This window comes from Panthera uncia, chromosome X, assembly GCF_023721935.1.
Source record: "Panthera uncia isolate 11264 chromosome X, Puncia_PCG_1.0, whole genome shotgun sequence".
Taxonomy (NCBI): Eukaryota; Metazoa; Chordata; class Mammalia; order Carnivora; family Felidae; genus Panthera; species Panthera uncia.
The window spans coordinates 74,282,377-74,301,298 of record NC_064817.1 but is presented as its reverse complement, the minus strand read 5'-3'; the positions used below and the strand labels follow the sequence as shown (position 1 = coordinate 74,301,298).

The following is an 18,922-nucleotide window of genomic DNA, read 5'->3' as shown; positions in this document are numbered from 1 at the left end:
ATCACTTTTTTTCTTCCCAAATGACCACTTTTCTTCTGGATATAAGTGCAGATCAGCACTAAAGAAAAGAGATAAACCAATTCTTTAAGAGATTTTCTAATATGCTTATTCTCATTATTTTTGCCTTGTCAAAATTTGAATTGGAATTAAATGTACCATTTTGTAGGCTGTTGATAAAGTCTAGTACTTCAAGTTTTTAAGCCTTATTTTCTCATATATTTGATGTTTTACAAATTTGGCTTCCACCAGATATCACAGGCATTAAACTATATCAACTTATTTAATTAATTTATTTATTTTTTAGTAGTAATTTTATTCTATTTTCCGTATAACTTTAAGTACATAAAAGTTTATTTCCACAGGCCTCAGGAAATGGGTAAAAGTCACAGGATAATCTCTCTTCTCACCAAAAAAGTTGCATATTTTTGTTAGTGTCCTAGAAAGAAAAACTGTAATTTACGTTAGCAATGCTGTGCAAGATTCTTACACAAGACCTAAAACCAGGCTGTACTGGAGATTTTAGTCCTTTGTTCAGGTGCCTGGACAGAAACCAAAAGCAATTGGGCATGACAGGGCAAAGGAGGCAGTGAAGATGGAGGGAAGGCATATAGCATGGAAGAAGGAATTCCAGATTCCTTGAAATGGTGTATTTTCCTTTTTTGGTTTTATTTGTGTTTTTGTTTAAGTCATATCTGTAGGAAGGTGCTGGGCAGGGATCCCAGTGAAAGAAAGGGTCCAAGACTCCTTTAACTGGCCTGGGTGCAGGGCTCTCCCCAGCAGCTGATACAGGAGAACCTACTCTCTCAGGTTCAGGCAGACCCAGGATGGAATGCAGAATAAAAGGAATGCCTACAGGAATCAATTTTGCTTGGAATGCTAGATGGCCAAGCTTTAGCCTTTGGTCCGGTGCGACTCCTGCATCACCTGTCAATAGTGAAAAATTAGTTTGGTTAGAAAAACCAGCTAGAATCACACCAGCCTCTGCTACCTTCGTTGCATTGTTAGAAGAAGATGAACTTATGTGAACATTCTGATCTTTTAATTCCTGGGGAATGCTTTATTCTTCCCAAAAGACTGTTTGTTGGTCAAATAACTCCCAAAGGCTGAAAGCTAAAACACACCAGTCCTGGTGTGCAGTTCCTTAAGAATGGGCTGGTGGTGTTGTTGAGCTGACATGGAAAAGCTGCACCTTCCTGCAAAAGATCAACTGACCTGCTCTCCTACCCAAATCTCAGCCTGAGGTATATTTCAGTGAAGACAGGTAGCTGTGCTTCTCAGAGTGAAGAAGCAGTTTAAGAGCAGAAAGGTGGGGGAAATCTAGAAAAGAACTGTCTTGGTACAGATTTATCCCAAGGTGTGAGGGAGAGGGCAAAGAACCCAGTGGCACTTCTCTTATCCAGCAATTTCTGTCACTGTGGTGACCAACTTCTGCCCATTCCATAGGGTCTTGAACTGCTCAGGGACTGGGAATTCATTAAAGTCACCGCCTTCTGTAGGAATGAGGGCATTCATCTCAGAAGATTTGGCACTATCTTGCAATCTAGGGAATTCTTGCTCAGGTAAACATGACAGCCATCTGTTTTGTTGATGGAAATGGCTGGCACTTTACCCATTACCTGAACTTTGACTGCTCTAATATTGATTATCTCCACAATGCCCACCACTTCATCGAACACCAGACTGAGTTTCTTACAGTTATCTACTGTAATGGAGTTACTTTTGCCCTTGATTTGCAATGTTGTATTGACACACTTGTATATGTAAGCCACCTGTTTCAGCTTTGTGTCATCAATCACCAGGTTGGAAACATTCTCCTGATTTTCCACTCTCCACTTCTTGCCCTCCAGTTCAAGTATAGCTGGCTCCTTCTTTGTGGTTGGTTTGTGGGATGGGCTGACTCCTGGTTTAGGTGCAGAGAATGGTTTGGGGCCACTTCGTACTGGACCACTCTTAGCCTTCAGGGCAGGGTTCTTGTGAGTCTTCATGTTATCAGATACATGTTTCAGGGCATGTGTGATGCTTTCCCCTTGATTAATCTGTACAAACAGTGCTGAGTGGGAAGCAGACTCATCTGAACCAGAACTGGTGGGGACTGGTTGGGGAGGTGGGCCTGGTGGGGGAGGAGGAGGACCTGATTCAGCAGAAGGTCCAGATGGCAATCCGCTCAGTTATTTTGCCACAGGCCCTGTTTTGCTCCAGGCCAGTCCAGTGGTATGGGACTCCTTAATGTAAGCCAGTAGCTCTGTCCATATACTCAAGTAAGCTTTGACCCAGTCCACATGCTTCTTATTGACATCTTTGTATTCCTTGAGGACTCAGTTTGTATAAAACATGGCAGCATCATTCATTTCTTTCACATAGGGACCAGGCTTGGGTGCCACAGCCACCCAACCCAGGGCCTGGATACTTTCGCTGACAGCTAACAGGTGGTTGAACAACTTGCTGCCTTGGTTTTTCTCCCAGAAGGTTACCACCTCTTGGATCTGCTCTGAGATGGGTGCCAACAAATCAGAAAGCTTATTGTCTTCTGTCCGCTGACACTGAGAGGCTGTAACCAAGAGAACTCGCTCCAACTTCAGGTTTGTGTGAACCATCTCCACATGTTTCTGCACATCTCCCCCAATCTCTTTACTGATCTTCAGGCACTCTGCCACAGGACCATTAAACAGTGAGTCAAATGCTTGCACATATGGAGTTGCTCCTTTTGGAGCATTGTCTCCATATCCACAGTGCATGTCAGAGGTATGGGATACTATCTCCAGGTGGCCCACTGCCCTCTCTAATCTTTCTACCAGATTTTGCATGTCAGTTATAATGTACCACCTCAGAGTTCAGCCTCACCTCCGGACTGTGATCAGCTGCTCTCTCAACTTACTTTATTCCAACAAAATTGTATACATCAGTCACTGTGCTAAAATGGATGTTTAGAAGCCACTCAATTACCTCTACTTAAAAATTAAATAGTTCTAGCCCTATTCTAATCTCAATGACATCATAATGTCCTTGAAACTAGAATCAGATCATGTTGTGTAATCTATATCTTTTATCACATGAAATAAATCCATGCAAAGAAAACAGAAACCCAGATTACTGTGAGAGTTCATGTTGGGAGAAGAGATGAAAAGCTATTTTAATGAGAATGGTAATGGAAAGCAATAATGTTAAAGTAGTTCAGAGGCTACTGTGACTATAGAGACACAACTCCCATTAAATGTAATTGGAGTTAAGCACATGTAATGATAGCAAAATAGACCCTAAATGTCTTTCCAATTGGAAAATAAGGAAATGTGTTCCAGGAAATGAGTTTTTGTGTGGAAAATACAGTATTCTAATTGATATGCACAAATAATTTTCATATTGATATTCCTCATAATGGAGTTATGGTATTTTGGTATTTTTTATGGTATTTATTATGGTATTATGGTATTTTTCCTATGTTTAGGGATAGATCTGCAAGAGGTAACATCTGTGCAAAGAATTTGTTTCCTTTTCTTAATGCTCAGCATTCATTATGTTATTAAAGGAAAAGTCTTGATAGTTGCAAGGATTTATTAATTCAGTAGCTTGTTATCAGCATGAAATTCTGCTGTGCTAGGGGAAAAACAAATTATATTTTACAAAACTGCAGTAGTGAGATTAAATCACTTTTCTATATTTCACTTTCTTCTTATCCTCCCTGCCAGGTAGTAACTCTATTCTATATCTCTATTATGAACCTCATATTTTGCAAACTATCAAGTCTTATAGTAAAATAAAGGTACATTATCAAACAAACTCAATTATAGCAACTTTAGAAAGATTTAAATATGCGATAAAAGTAAAACCACAGAGTACAATATTATTTCAAGGCATTAAAAATTTAATCCATATTAAGCTACAAATGTAGAAAATATGCAATACTTACCTTTATCTATCATAAAAATGATATTTTCATAACGTATAACCAACCTCTTGGGATTTTAAATGACTACCATTTACATAATTGATAACTTGAGTATCTCAAAGGATTTTGCAAAAATGTAGCTCAGAAGAAAAATCAGTATATTGTTCAGTGTTTCAAATGTCATAGTCATTGCTATTGATTATCTTTGGACTCAATGTCAAACCTAGTGAATAGATTTTTTTTTTAAATGTCCTTGTTTTTCTACATTAGCCATGCATTATATTTGTTTCTTTACTAGGAAATGCAATTGGGCTTTAAGACAAATTTTCTCTCTGTGAGGTTGAAAGTCTGATAATGATGACTGCATATCTGGAAAATATGAGAAAAGGCAACAAATAAAAATATGAAGTGTTATAAAAATAGTTGGAACAATTCCCAAGTAAGTAATATATGTGAAACTTACATTGAATAACATACCAATAGAAACCACACAAACTATAACAGAACTTCTCAGGTATCTTTCACAGTGGATTACACATAGCAATTTATCAAAAGCTATCTGTTGATTAAGTAACCATCCAATCTTTAACAATGAATCAGACACTGACCCTTCGGTTCACCTTCTTCTATACTGCTCAACGCACAGAGAATATAATTTGCCATTAATATAAAGAAAGGAAAGGAAACAATTTCTCCCTGCCTCCCTCCTTCCCTTTCTTCTTTCCTTCCTTCCATCCACCCATAAATTTTTACTGCATAAACTATCTGCAAGGTACCATAATAAACACCTATATAAGTTATCAGGAGGAAATGATAAATGTACAAACAACTATAGCATAAACCATGTGTTTCTTATAGCATCTATTACAGTTTTAAGTATGATGGCAGTTCAGAGCAGAGCAAAGTCATAATCCTTTGAGTGCAGGAGTAGGGGGCCTGAGAAAACTTCATCCCAATTAGGCCTTAAAATATAGGCGGAATCTTAACAAAAAGAAATAGAATGAGAGCTGTTCATTTTTGATTATAAAAAAATGAGTTCTAGCTCCTTATATTGTTGACTATTTACCAAATTTTTCCTGTTTGGGGGGCATGAGAAGCAATGGATGTATAAAGGAAGAATCAGAATGTCTATACATATTTAATATTTTTTTGAGGGAAAGGAGGAAAATAATAAAAGGACATACACTAAATTAGCCAGATTTGTGTGATAGCTTTTTCCATAAACATGTGATTTTAATTTTAATATTAAAAAATAATCCTGGATGGTTTACAAAGACAGCAGTTCTGTTTAAAACAAAACAAAACATGATAAATTGTGGTTTATATACACAATGGAGTACTACGTGGCAATGAGAAAGAATGAAATATGGCCCTTTGTAGCAACATGGATGGAACTGGAGAGTGTTATGCTAAGTGAAATAAGCCATACAGAGAAAGACAGATACCATATGGTTTCACTCTTATGTGGATCCTGAGAAACTTAACAGAAACCCATGGGGGAGGGGAAGGAAAAAAAAAAAGAGGTTAGAGTGGAAGAGAGCCAAAGCATAAGAGACTTAAAAACTGAGAACAAACTGAGAGTTGATGGGGGGTGGGAGAAAGGGGAGGTGGGTGATGTGTATCGAAGAGGGCATCTTTTGGGATGAGCACTGGGTGTTGTATGGAAACCAATTTGACAATTAACTTCATATATTGGAAAAAAAAGAAAAAATAAAAACCAAACCAAAACAAAACAAAACAATACAAAAACCAGGAAAAAAAATCACACAGCAGAAATGGGGCTCTCTGGAATCATCTGGTTAGGTTCTGTTATTGAAGTGTAGATAGCACTATCAAGAGTGGCAGAAGAAGAGCTGATTAAGGCATACACAGATTGCAGTGACCTCGGCCAAGAGTATTTGGCAAGGATGAGAGCTTGAGAAACCATTTGGGTTGGTGTAAATAAACTAGCTTTTAAATGACAATGCAATACAGGGTCAATTCATTGCTACCATCTGTCATCTCTGTGACTTTCTACTTCCATGTGTGACATAGATCCCTATGACTAAGATTATTAGGCATCAGTCACTTCTTTAACATTGATTACATGATGGACAATATTCTGTCATTTTCTGTGGTAGTTGTTTTTTATCTGCCTGAGCTCTGTTGCTAATATGCTGACCTAGAATATACTTACTTGTCATCTGCTTTTGTTTCTGAATCACTCTAAGATTACGTATCTACTCCTTTTGTTTTTAACATGTACAACCTATCTGTTGCGTCTGCCACTACCTACTTCTTGCTGATGATGGAAGTTTTAGAGTAGTCAGCCCAACTCTACAACTTTAGTAGGCCTAGGTACTCTGAGGTTATATCAGCTCACTGGCTTCTGTATAAGGCAGGAATGGCAGGCTTCCTCTTGCATGATGCTTCTATTTCACAAGGGATAAGATTATAGAAATATGCCACTGGTTATGACCTTGGGAAGAGAAGATATTAATCTTCAATTTGTGGGCCTATAAATAGGTGCTTCCCATTAGTTGTGTTTCCCATGTTAGCGTATGCTTAATTACTTAATCAGTTGTATGGAGAAAGGCAACCTGTATGGTTAACGTCACAGACACTTTAGCAGATGCTAGTGCCATTATTTCAAATTACAAGCTGCCCCTTAAGGTAGAAGCCAGTCAGCAGTTGTTTTAAATATGAACAATTAGGACAGAATTAAAGCACAGTTTATTAATGTCATATCTGTAACTGACAGAAGCTCCTTTGTAATTTTAGTTTCTAAGACAATCTATGCACAACCTGAGTCAAGGTAGAATGTATAGATAAGTAAAAATGGCTACTAATTAGCAACTTAATTCTCATATAAGAATTCTCAAAGAATCTTTCCTGATTTTTAAGTCTACTGGAATAAAGAAAGTCCTTCCGTTATCAGACAAATGTATAAATAGGGATAGCTGTATATCCGTGTTCTTTGCAACATGGTTTAAACTAGTGAAAAGCACAAATAGCCCATTTGTTCATCATGAAATTAGATAAAGGATGGAACCCACATACATAAGGATACACTGCACACACATACACTCCAGCCATTGTAAATTATCATATAGATCTATAAGTACTTGACAGAAGAGGTTCACATTATAAAGTGGAAAAGGTTGGGTGCCTGGGTGGCTCAGTCAGTTAAGCATCCGACTTCAGCTCAGGGTCATGATCTAGTGGTTCATGAGTTCAAGCCCCACGTCGGGCCATCGGGCTCTGTGCTGACAGCTGGGAGCCTGGAGACTGCTTCAGATTCTGTGTCTCCATCTCTCTCTGCCCCTCCCCTGCTTGTATGCTCTCTCTCTCTCTAAAAAATAAATAAATATTTAAGAAATAAGGGGCACCTGACTGGCTCAGTCAGTTAAGTGTCTGCAGCACAGATCATGATCTCACAGTCTGTGAGTTTGAGCCCCGCATTGGGTTCTGTGCTGACAGCTCAGAGCCTGCAGCCTGCTTCAGATTCTGTGTGTGTGTGTATGTCTCTCTCTCTGCCCCTCCCCTGCTCATTCTCTCTCTCTCAAACATAAACAAACATTTTAAAAAAGTGGAAAAGGCAATTATAAGAGTATATCATATTCTTATTTTTGAAAAAAAATGACAACTTTTAGAAGTTTAGAAGAATATATACCAATAAAAACAGTGGTTATCTTTGAATGGTTGGATCATGATTTTTTCTTTTTTAAGTATTTTTCCATATAAATTTGGAATTTTTGGCATTGATCATGATTAGATTGGCAAATAAGGGACACAACCTATGTAGGGTTCAAAATTTTCAGGCTTCGGATGATAAGCACATGCTGTTCTCAATTTAAAAAGCAATCTAGGGGAGGGGGGTTGGAAAATGGCGGCATAGGAGGATGCTGGGCTCACCGCGCGTCCTGCTGATCACTGAGATTCCACCTACACCTGCCTAAATAACCCAGAAAACCGCCAGAGGATTAGCAGAACGGAGTCTCCGGGGCCAAGTGCAGACGAGAGGCCCACGGAAGAGGGTAGGAAGGGCGGCAAGGCGGTGCGTGCTCCAAAGACTGGTGGGAGGGAGCCAGGGTGGAGGGGCAGCCTGCCGGCCAAGCAGAGCCCCCGAGTCTGGCTGGCAAAAGCGGAGGGGCCGGATGGAGTGTGTTCCCACAGCAAGTGCGACTTAGCATCTGGGAGGTCATAAGTTAACAGCTCTGCTCAGAAAGCGGGAAGGCTGGAGGACAAAGGGAGGGAGACTTGCTGAGCCCCCGGACGACAGAGCTCAGCTTGGCGGGGAACAAAGGCGCTCGCCAGCGCCATCTCCCTCGCCCATCCCCCAGCCAAAATCCCAAAGGGAACCAGTTCCTGCCAGGGAACTTGCTTGCTCTGCGCAAACACCCAACTCTGTACTTTTGCGGAGCCAAACCTCCGGCAGCGGATCTGACTCCCTCCCGCTGCCACAGGGCCCCTCCTGAAGTGGATCACCTAAGGAGAAGCGAGCTAAGCCTGCCCCTCCTGCCCCCGTGCACCTTGCCTACCCACCCCAGCTATTACACCAGATGCCCAGCACCACAAGCCTGGCAGTGTGCAAGTAGCACAGATGGCCACGCCACCCCACAGTGAATCCCGCCCCTAGGAGAGGGGAAGAGAAGGCACACACCAGTCTGTGGCCCCAGCGGTGGGCTGGGGACAGACATCAGGTCTGACTGTGGCCCCGCCCACCAACTCCAGTTATAAACCACAGCACAGGGGAAGTGCCCTGCAGGTCCTCACCACTCCAGGGACTATCCAAAATGACAAAACGGAAGAATTCTCCACAGAAGAATCTCTAGGAAATAACAACAGCTAATGAACTGATCAAAAAAGATTTAAATAATATAACAGAAAGTGAATTTAGAATAATAGTCATAAAATTAATCGCTGGGTTTGAAAACAGTATACAGGACAGCAGAGAATCTCTTGCTACAGAGATCAAGGGACTAAGGAACAGTCACGAGGAGCTGAAAAACGCTTTAAACGACATGCAAAACAAAATGGAAATGACGACGGCTCGGATTGAAGAGGCAGAGGAGAGAATAGGTGAACTAGAAGATAAAGTTATGGAAAAAGAGGAAGCTGAGAGAAAGAGAGATAAAAAAAATCCAGGAGTATGAGGGGAAAATTAGAGAACTAAGTGATACACTAAAAAGAAATAATATACGCATAATTGGTATCCCAGAGGAGGAAGAGAGAGGGAAAGGTGCTGAAGGGGTACTTGAAGAAATTATAGCTGAGAACTTCCCTGAACTGGGGAAGGAAAAAGGCATTGAAATCCAAGAGGCACAGAGAACTCCCTTCAGACGTAACTTGAATCGATCTTCTGCACATGTCATAGTGAAACTGGTAAAATACAAGGATAAAGAGAAAATTCTGAAAGCAGCAAGGGATAAACGTGCCCTCACATATAAAGGGAGACCTATAAGACTCATGACTGATCTCTCTTTTGAAACTTGGCAGGCCAGAAAGGATTGGCACGAGATCTTCAGTGTGCTAAACAGAATAAATATGCAGCCGAGAATCCTTTATCCAGCAAGTCTGTCATTGAGAATAGAAGGAGAGATAAAGGTCTTCCCAAACAAACAAAAACTGAAGGAATTTGTCACCACGAAACCAGCCCTACAAGAGATCCTAAGGGGGATCCTGTGAGACAAAGTACCAGAGACATCGCTACAACCATAAATTATACAGACATCACAATGACTCTAAACCCATATCTTTCTATAATAACACTGAATGTAAATGGATTAAATGCGCCAACCAAAAGACATAGGGTATCAGAATGGATAAAAAAACAAGACCCATCTATTTGCTGTCTACAAGAGACTCATTTTAGACCTGAGGACACCTTTAGATTGAGAGTGAGGGGATGGAGAACTATTTATCATGCTACTGGAAACCAAAAGAAAGCTGGAGTAGCCATACTTATATCAGACAAACTAGACTTTAAATTACAGGCTGTAACAAGAGATGAAGAAGGGCATTATATAATAATTACAGGGTCTATCCATCAGGAAGAGCTAACAATTATAAATGTCTATGTGCCGAATACCGGAGCCCCCAAATATATAAAACAATTACTCATAAACATAAGCAACCTTATTGCAGGGGAGTTCTACCAGACATTTAAAGCAGAGATAATACCTATCCTTCTCAAGCTATTCCAAGAAATAGAAAGGGAAGGAAATCTTCCAGACTCATTCTAGGAAGCCAGTATTACTTTCATTCCTAAACCAGACAGAGACCCAGTAAAAAAAGAGAACTATAGGCCAATATCCCTGATGAATATGGATGCAAAAATTCTCAGTAAGATACTAGCAAATCGAATTCAACAGCATATAAAAAGAATTATTCACCATGATCAAGTGGGATCCATTTCTGGGATGCAGGGCTGGTTCAACATTCACAAATCAATCAACGTGATACATCACATTAACAAAAAAAAAGAGAAGAACCATATGATCCTGTCAATCGATGCAGAAAAGGCCTTTGACAAAATCCAGCACCCTTTCTTAATAAAAACCCTTGAGAAAGTCGGGATAGAAGGAACATACTTACACATCATAAAAGCCCACAGCTTTTATGAAAAGCCCACAGCTAACATCATCCTCAATGGGGAAAAACTGAGAGCTTTTTCCCTGAGATCAGGAACACGACAGGGATGCCCACTCTCACCGCTGTTGTTTAACATAGTGTTGGAAGTGCTAGCATCAGGAATCAGACAACAAAAGGAAATCAAAGGCATCAAAATTGGCAAAGATGAAGTCAAGCTTTCGCTTTTTGCAGATGGCATGATATTATACATGGAAAATCCGATAGACTGCACCAAAAGTCTGCTAGAACTGATACATGAATTCAGCAAAGTTGCAGGATACAAAATCAATGTAGGGAAATCAGTTGCATTCTTATACACTAACAATGAAGCAACAGAAAGACAAATAAAGAAACTGATCCCATTCACAATTGCACCAAGAAGCATAAAATACCTAGAGATAAATCTAACCAAAGATGTAAAAGATCTGTATGCTGAAAACTATAGAAAGCTTATGAAGGAAATTGAAGAAGATATAACGAAATGGAAAGACATTCCATGCTCATGGATTGGAAGAATAAATATTGTCAAAATGTCAATACTACCCAAAGCTATCTACACATTCAATGCAATCCCAATCAAAATTGCACCAGCATTCTTCTGGAAACTAGAACAAGCAATCCTAAAATTCATATGGAACCACAAAAGGCCCCAAATAGCCAAAGTAATTTTGAAGAAGAAGACCAAAGCAGGAGGCATCACAATCCCAGACTTTAGCCTCTACTACAAAGCTGTCATGATCAAGACAGCATGGTATTGGCACAAAAACAGACACATAGACCAATGGAATAGAATAGAAACCCCAGAACTAGACCCAAAAATGTATGGCCAACTCATCTTTGACAAAGCAGGAAAGAACATTCAATGGAAAAAAGACAGTCTCTTTAACAAATGGTGCTGGGAGAACTGGACAGCAACATGCAGAAGGTTGAAACGGCCACTTTCTCACACCATTCACAAAAATAAACTCAAAATGGATAAAGGACCTGAATGTGAGACAGGAAACCATCAAAACCCTAGAGGAGAAAGCAGGAAAAGACCTCTCTGACCTCAGATGTAGCAATCTCTTACTGGACACATCCCCAAAGGCAAGGGAATTAAAAGCAAAAATGAATTACTGGGACCTTATGAAGATAAAAAGCTTCTGCACAGCAAAGGAAGCAAACAACAAAACTAAAAGGCAACCAACGGAATGGGAAAAGATATTTGCAAATGACATATCGGACAAAGGGCTAGTATCCAAAAGCTATAAAGAGCTCCCCAAACTCCACACCTGAAAAACAAATAACCCAGTGAATAAATGGGCAGAAAACATGAATAGACACTTCTCTAAAGAAGACATCCAGATGGCCAACAGGCACATGAAAAGATGCTCAACGTCGCTCCTCACCAGGGAAATACAAATCAAAACCACACTCAGATATCACCTCACGCCAGTCAGAGTGGTCAAAATGAACAAATCAGGAGACTATAGATGCTGGAGAGGATGTGGAGAAACGGGATCCCTCTTGCACTGTTGGTGGGAATGCAAATTGGTGCAGCCACTCTGGAAAACAGTGTGGAGGTTCCTCAGAAAATTAAAAATAGACCTACCCTATGACCCAGTAATAGCACTGCTAGGAATTTACCCAAGGGATACAGGAGTGCTGATGCATAGGGGCACTTTTACCCCAATGTTTATAGCAGCACTCTCAACAATAGCCAAATTATGGAAAGAGCCTAAATGTCCATCAACTGATGAATGGATAAAGAAATTGTGGTTTATATACACAATGGAGCACTACGTGGCAATGAGAAAGAACAAAATATGGCCCTTTGTAGCAACGTGGATGGAACTGGAGAGTGTGATGCTAAGTGAAATAAGCCATACAGAGAAAGACAGATACCATATGGTTTCACTCTTATGTGGATCCTGAGAAACTTAACAGAAACCCATGGGGGAGGGGAAGGAAAAAAAAAAAGAGGTTAGAGTGGGAGAGAGCCAAAGCATAAGAGACTCTTAAAAACTGAGAACAAACTGAGGGTTGATGGGGGGTGGGAGGGAGGGGAGGGTGGGTGATGGGTATTGAGGAGGGCACCTTTTGGGATGAGCACTGGGTGTTGTATGGAAACCAATTTGACAATAAATTTCATATATTGAAAAAATAAATAAATAACATAAAAAGCAATCTAGGATTCAATAATCTGAATTAATTTCATTGTTGATTTGCCATCACTAAGTACACTATAATGGGGCGGGGGGGAGGACAGAAATCAGGTGCCATTTTCCTGCTTAAATAAGGGCCCTAAAATGTTCCCTCATCAGAAAGTAATGGGTTACAAGTCTGCTGGTTTTAGAGCACAAATGCATTTGTCTTTATATGCTGTTGTTATTTATAAAAGTATTTCATGAATTTTAGATTCAAAATTCTAAAAGTCCTAGTCCTTTTTTTAAATGTTTATTTAATTTTGAGAGAGAGAGACAGAGTGAAAGTAGAGGAGGGGCAGAGGGAGAGGGAGACACAGAATATGAAGCAAGCTCCAGGTTCTGAGCTGTCAGCACAGAGCCTGATACAGCCTCAAACCCATGAACCGTGAGATCATGACCTGAGCTGAAGTCGGATGCCTAACAAACTGAGCCACCCAGGAGCCCCTAAAAGTTCTAGTCTTAAGAAGTAAACGTTGTCTTTCTCCAAAAAGACGAGTAAAAATTCAGAAAGATAATGAGGTATGTCATGATAGCATCTATAGAGTGTTACTTCAAAGGCAAAATCAAATGGAATTCAAAATTGTTTTGTAGCAATGTGACCTATAAATGAAAAATTAAAATAAGTCTGTCCTTTGATGGTAAACAATACTGACCCATTTTCAACAAGACATGCATGCTGGGTTATTCTTCCAGGTTAATATGTGGGGGTAGAGGGGGAGTCTTGGCACAAAGCATACTCATTTGTACTGATGCAAGATGTAATGATAGAATAAACTTAAGCTAACTGGTATATGTAGTCTTTGAACTGATTAATGTATATTACTAGACACAGTTTTTTTAATAAAATGGGCCATCATCACACTTATGTATTTGCAAAATGAATTTTTCTAAACATCAGTTTCCTCAGCTGCAAAATAATGATAATAATACTACCTAGATTATAGAGTATTAACAGAACTAAATGGGATAATTTAGTATTTGTCCCACATCAATCTTTTAATAGATGTGAAACACACATACACACACAAGGATCAGTCAACAGTCCTCAAACGGAAAGTGTTTTCTATCTCTAATGGTTATCTACACCTTTCCATTACAGAGATGAGTTCAATCCTTGTTCTGTCACTTAATAGCTGTGTTTTCCTAAAGTTATTTTCCCCTTTGTGAACATGAAAATAATATTTAAAGACTAGCTAAAAGAATAGTTACTGACTGATGAATGGATAAAGAAGATGTGGTATGTATGCATGTGTGTGTGTGTGTGTGTGTGTTTATATACACACACATATTGGAATATTACTCATCCATCAAAAAGAATGAAATCTTGCCATTTGCAATGATGTGGATGGAGCTAGAATGTATAATTCTAAGTGAACTAAATCAATCAGAGAAAGACAAATACCATATGATTTCACTCATATGTGGAATTTAAGAAACAAAACAGATGACCATATGGGAAGGCGGGGAGAGAAGAGTGAGAAACAAACCAAAAGAGACTCTTAATTATAGAGAACAAACTGTGGATTGACAGAGGGAGGTGGGTGGGAGATGATCTAGATGGGTGATGGGTGCTAAGTAGGGCACTTATTGGGATGAGCACTGGGTGTTATCACTGTAAGTGATAAATCACTGAATTTTACTCCTGAAACTAATATTGCACTGTATGATAACTAAAATTTAAATTACAAAATGATAAAGAACTAGAAAAAAAATAGTTACAAGGACTAAATGAGGCAATAATGTAAAAGGACAAGAATGGAACCTGATACAGACCAAATTTATATTTGATATTACAAGAGTCACATTAGAAAGGTTTCAGGATCGAGATCTTATATTTTTTAAAGTCTAGGCAGTGTCATTATGGAGATGATGACATGTTTTAGTCACTTTGGGGACAATGAGATAAGAATCAAACAGATGTTTATGAAAGACTTTTTCAGATTAGCCTATAATAACAAAGACTTAATAAAGATCAGGTAGTAAATCAGAATTTATCAAGCTTTAGAATTTTTATTGATTTTATAAGACATAATAGGCTGGGATATTTTTATGCCCTTGGGAAGCAATGAAAATCTTTTATAACAATTTATTTTTCTTATTGTCATCCAGTGGGTAGAGAAATGTTGCCAGGCTGTTTTCTATTACTTCTCTGCTTTAGGATTCCAGTTGTCTAGACAGATTTTTCCCCTAGGGTAGAAAGAGATGATTTCTAGAGATTTTAGTCTGGCTTGAATTATGTATCTAGCAAAATTGATCACTCATTTTTTTTTTCTAGCGGTATTTCAATGACCTTTAACTTGGTTTCCTATTCACTGGAAACAGGGGGTCTTGCCATTATAACCAGGGTCTATTCCCATGTCAAGTATACTTCCCTCTTCCCAAAAAAGTGGTGTGAAATGTATTTCAGTAATCCTTTCTTGAATACTGACTATGGGCCTCACATAGTGCCAGAGATAAATGATCCAGTCTCTTATTTAAAGGCAGGTATGTAGTTATTGTGGCCTCTTCATATAAAAGTTAGTCTGATGAGATGTGTTAGGGCTTCTTCTGTAGTCTGCTGCATAGTTTTCAGTGAGTCAGTTTTAGAACCTAGATTATATTACATCCCCTGATATAAAAATGAAAAGTCCCAGCCATTTTTCTCAAGGTATTTTCACTTATATGAGGGGTAGCATGTAAACATAATTATAATAGCATTACAGTGCATACTATGATAAGGGTTATACTCTTCAGGAACACGGAAATAGAACACTTAGCCATGCCTCAGGGAAAGCATCTCTGAGAAGGCTTTATAGACAAAGTAATATCCTAATTGATTCTTAAAGGATGAGGATGAATTAGCTTGGACGAAAAGTATATTCCAGTAAAAGGAAACACTGTAAGCAATGGGAGAGAAAAGATGAGAAAAAATGTGTGTGACTACAAGCAAATCAGTGCTGATTAAAAGCAGAAGGCTACGGGCTCTGAGGACAGAGAAGTAATATCCAGATCATGGATGGTCTTATGTGCCATATTAGGGCTCTTGGATATTACTTGTACAATAGGGGGTGAAATTGTTAAAAGAGAGTTAATTTTGGTAATCATGTAGTAGAGGGGCTTAAAGGTGATGAGACCAGAATTAGGGATTAATTGAATATGGAGGAAAAAGAGTTCAAGATAATTCTAAAATTTCTAGTTTATACATTTAGAAAATGATGGTCCCATCAACTAAGATAGGGCATATAGGAGGAGTTGTACTCAAGGAGAATATGATGAGTTCAGTTCATGATTTTTAAAGTTGGAGATGTAGGCAGTTAAATATTACAAGGCTAAAGTTCACAGGAGAGATCTAGAAAGAGTATGAAGACTTGGAAGACTTATCATATAGAAGATAATTGAAGCTGCCACTCTGGAAAGTATGTAGAGTGAGAAGAGCAGTGGGCTAATGATCACTTCCTGTAAAATACTAATATTTAAGAGATGAAGAAATATTTAAGTCCATGAAGAAAACAGACAGCAAGTATTCAGAGAGGTACAGAATGAAATATTAGAGCACATTATAGAATATAAAGGAATATTTTGAAAAATGCAACAAGCAATATCCAATGCTGTAGAAAGATGAATTAAAAGTTGAAAACTTATCAGCTTTGTATCAGAAACATGAAGACATTACTGAGAACAATTTCAGTAAAATAGGGGGAGCAGAGGCCATATTGCAGAAGGTTGCAGAGTAAGGGGAGACAATGAATATAACTTATACTTCCATTTCCCTTGAATGTGAAAGAGGTAATATTTTCATAAAGCAAAAACCATTTCCTCAGATCATTGTATTTTACATGCTTAACACCACTTCTAGCTGGAACTGTCCTGCTCATAATTTTTTACTTAGGGAAGGAGAACTGAGTAGGCTTTTTTTTTTAAATAGGCCACTGAGTGGACAATGATGGGCACTTGCCCCCCACAATGGTAGCTGATTCATAGGCTGGCTAGTACCATGTGACATACTTTGTGATGGAAGGTACTACTCAACAGGAAAATAAACAGGTTGACAGAGAAATATAAAAGAATGAACAGACACACAGAAAGAAGTGAAACCCATTATTTCTTAAGGTGTCCTGAATAAGTTTCTGCTCTAAAATAGAGTTCAATATAACAAAGATATGAATTAATTACATGATGTAATTCTTAATATTGGGGTCAACTTCATTTAAAAAAATAGTCAATAAAGCTCACTAGGCCATTATTTATTAAAGCAAGGTATATTTAAAGTTTTGTACATTCCTTTTTATGCAAAAAATGTTGACATAAACATATTCTGTATTATTACCTTATAAGTGGTGTATTGCTCATGGATGTATATATTTGTTTGTTTTTGTATTACATGAGAACCAAGCAACATCATGTGTACTGAACTAACAAAAATTTTACGATTATATGAAGAAAATATTTCAGAGTTGAGTCATCCCAGAGTATGATACTATTTCACACCACGGCATTGGTAAGCTGGACATATAAAGACCTGTGACAAAGAAGTCAGTGCCATCTTCTTAATTTGATGTAAGCAGAGGTAGAATGAGAATATGGTCTTTGTAGAGCAACTTGCAACTGTTTATTAGCTGTAAATAGAGGGGCAAATGTACACTGAATGATTTTTTTCTATTCCTGATTCTAGCAATAAATGGATTAGATATCCATATTATAAAAATTTCCATCCTGGCTTTATTTTCATGTAAGCAAGGCAACTTTACAAAATTGCCAAGTTGACACCCTATTAAAGCTGGAATTTGAGAACTGCTCAATACCAGAGTTTTCATTCAATGTGGTGTCTGATATCCTGAGTAAGATGAAAAGCCTTAAAGTTATTAATGCAATCATATACAGTCTACTTATACAACAGATAATCTGCATTAGTATCAGTAAGGTAAAAAATATAACTGTATTTAATCTAAATCTTTCTAATATAAAATCTAAAGTCAGTAGACATATTAATGTTAATTTTATTTTTATCTGTTTTATAGTTTTATTAAAATTGTTAAAGCAGTTTATGCCTATTTTTATACTTGTTGATATTTGAGTAACAATATATTTTTTAATGTTTATTTATTTATTTTGAGAGAAAGAGTGTGAAAGGTGTAAGGGCAGAGAGACAGGGGGACAGAGGACTAGAAGCAGGCTCTGCTGATAGCAGAGAGCCTGATGTGGGGCTTGAGCCCATGATCTGTGACATCATGACCTGAGCTGAAGTCAGATGCTTAACTGACTGAGCCACCCAGGTGCCCCTAGGTAACAATATATTAAACATAGTCTTATTTCAATTACCAAAGAACCAAAAAATTAGATTCCCATTAAAATGAATCTGCAGATAAACTAATTTTACCACTATTAAAATTTGAGAAACCAGGTACTGGCTAGACTAATCACTATACCCAGACTTTCTTCCATTCAACTCATCCTCTAACCCACCTTTCAGACTGATCTTCCCAAAGAGACGTTACTCACCAACCTAAAAAGCTACAGTGACTTTAGAATAAGACTACCTTGGCTCAATTCAAATTTGAAGTGGTGAAACAAAAAGATGACAACACTAAAATTGTAACCAGTTAACTTCCAAAAAGACTTTGGGGGGGGGCTCATAGATCAAAATTCACTGCAAAAGCACATGAAGATAAAAGTGAACAGATGTACTCTGAAGGAAGTAGGTCAGGGAGATTAGAATATATGTTGTACACCTGAAACCAATGTAACCTTGTGTGTCAACTATACTTCAATTAAAAAAAAAAGAATACATGCACAATAAATTTGGCTCTAAAATTTGTGAAGCTAAGTAAAGGGGAAATTTATGGATGACACACTTTCTGTTTTTGTTTTACATAAACCCAAATATATTCAATCAGATTTTCCCCTCTTTTCTCCTACTTACCTTAAATCTAGTTTGGTTGGCTTTATAATTGTTCCATGAAGACAACTATACATATTCCAGATTTTTATGTGCCCACCTCTGCCTTCTCCCTCCTCTCAATTAAAGTCTACTCATCCTTCAAAGCTCAATTCCAATCCACATCCCCGACCTCTCTGTATTTCATTAATCTTTCTTTCCTCTAGACTCTGATAGCACAAATTCAGCTTGTATCACACTATTCAGCTTTTAATTTTAGCCAGTTTCAAACTTTTCACTACCATGTACTACTTTTCCAAGATGATAGCTCCATGATAGCAGAGAATGTATATCTTCTATTAGTCTTCTCAATACTAAATAGTCATT

At 38.3% G+C, this 18,922-nt stretch overlaps 1 protein-coding gene and 1 pseudogene across 4 annotated transcripts in view; both read right to left on the bottom strand.

Annotated features, from left to right (window-relative positions):
• The window catches only part of DIAPH2 (diaphanous related formin 2), a 974,644-nt gene that overhangs the window by 24,774 nt on the left and 930,948 nt on the right, over nucleotides 1-18,922 (bottom strand). The window lies entirely within an intron of this gene.
• LOC125932222 (adenylyl cyclase-associated protein 1-like) lies at nucleotides 231-3,179 on the bottom strand (annotated as a pseudogene).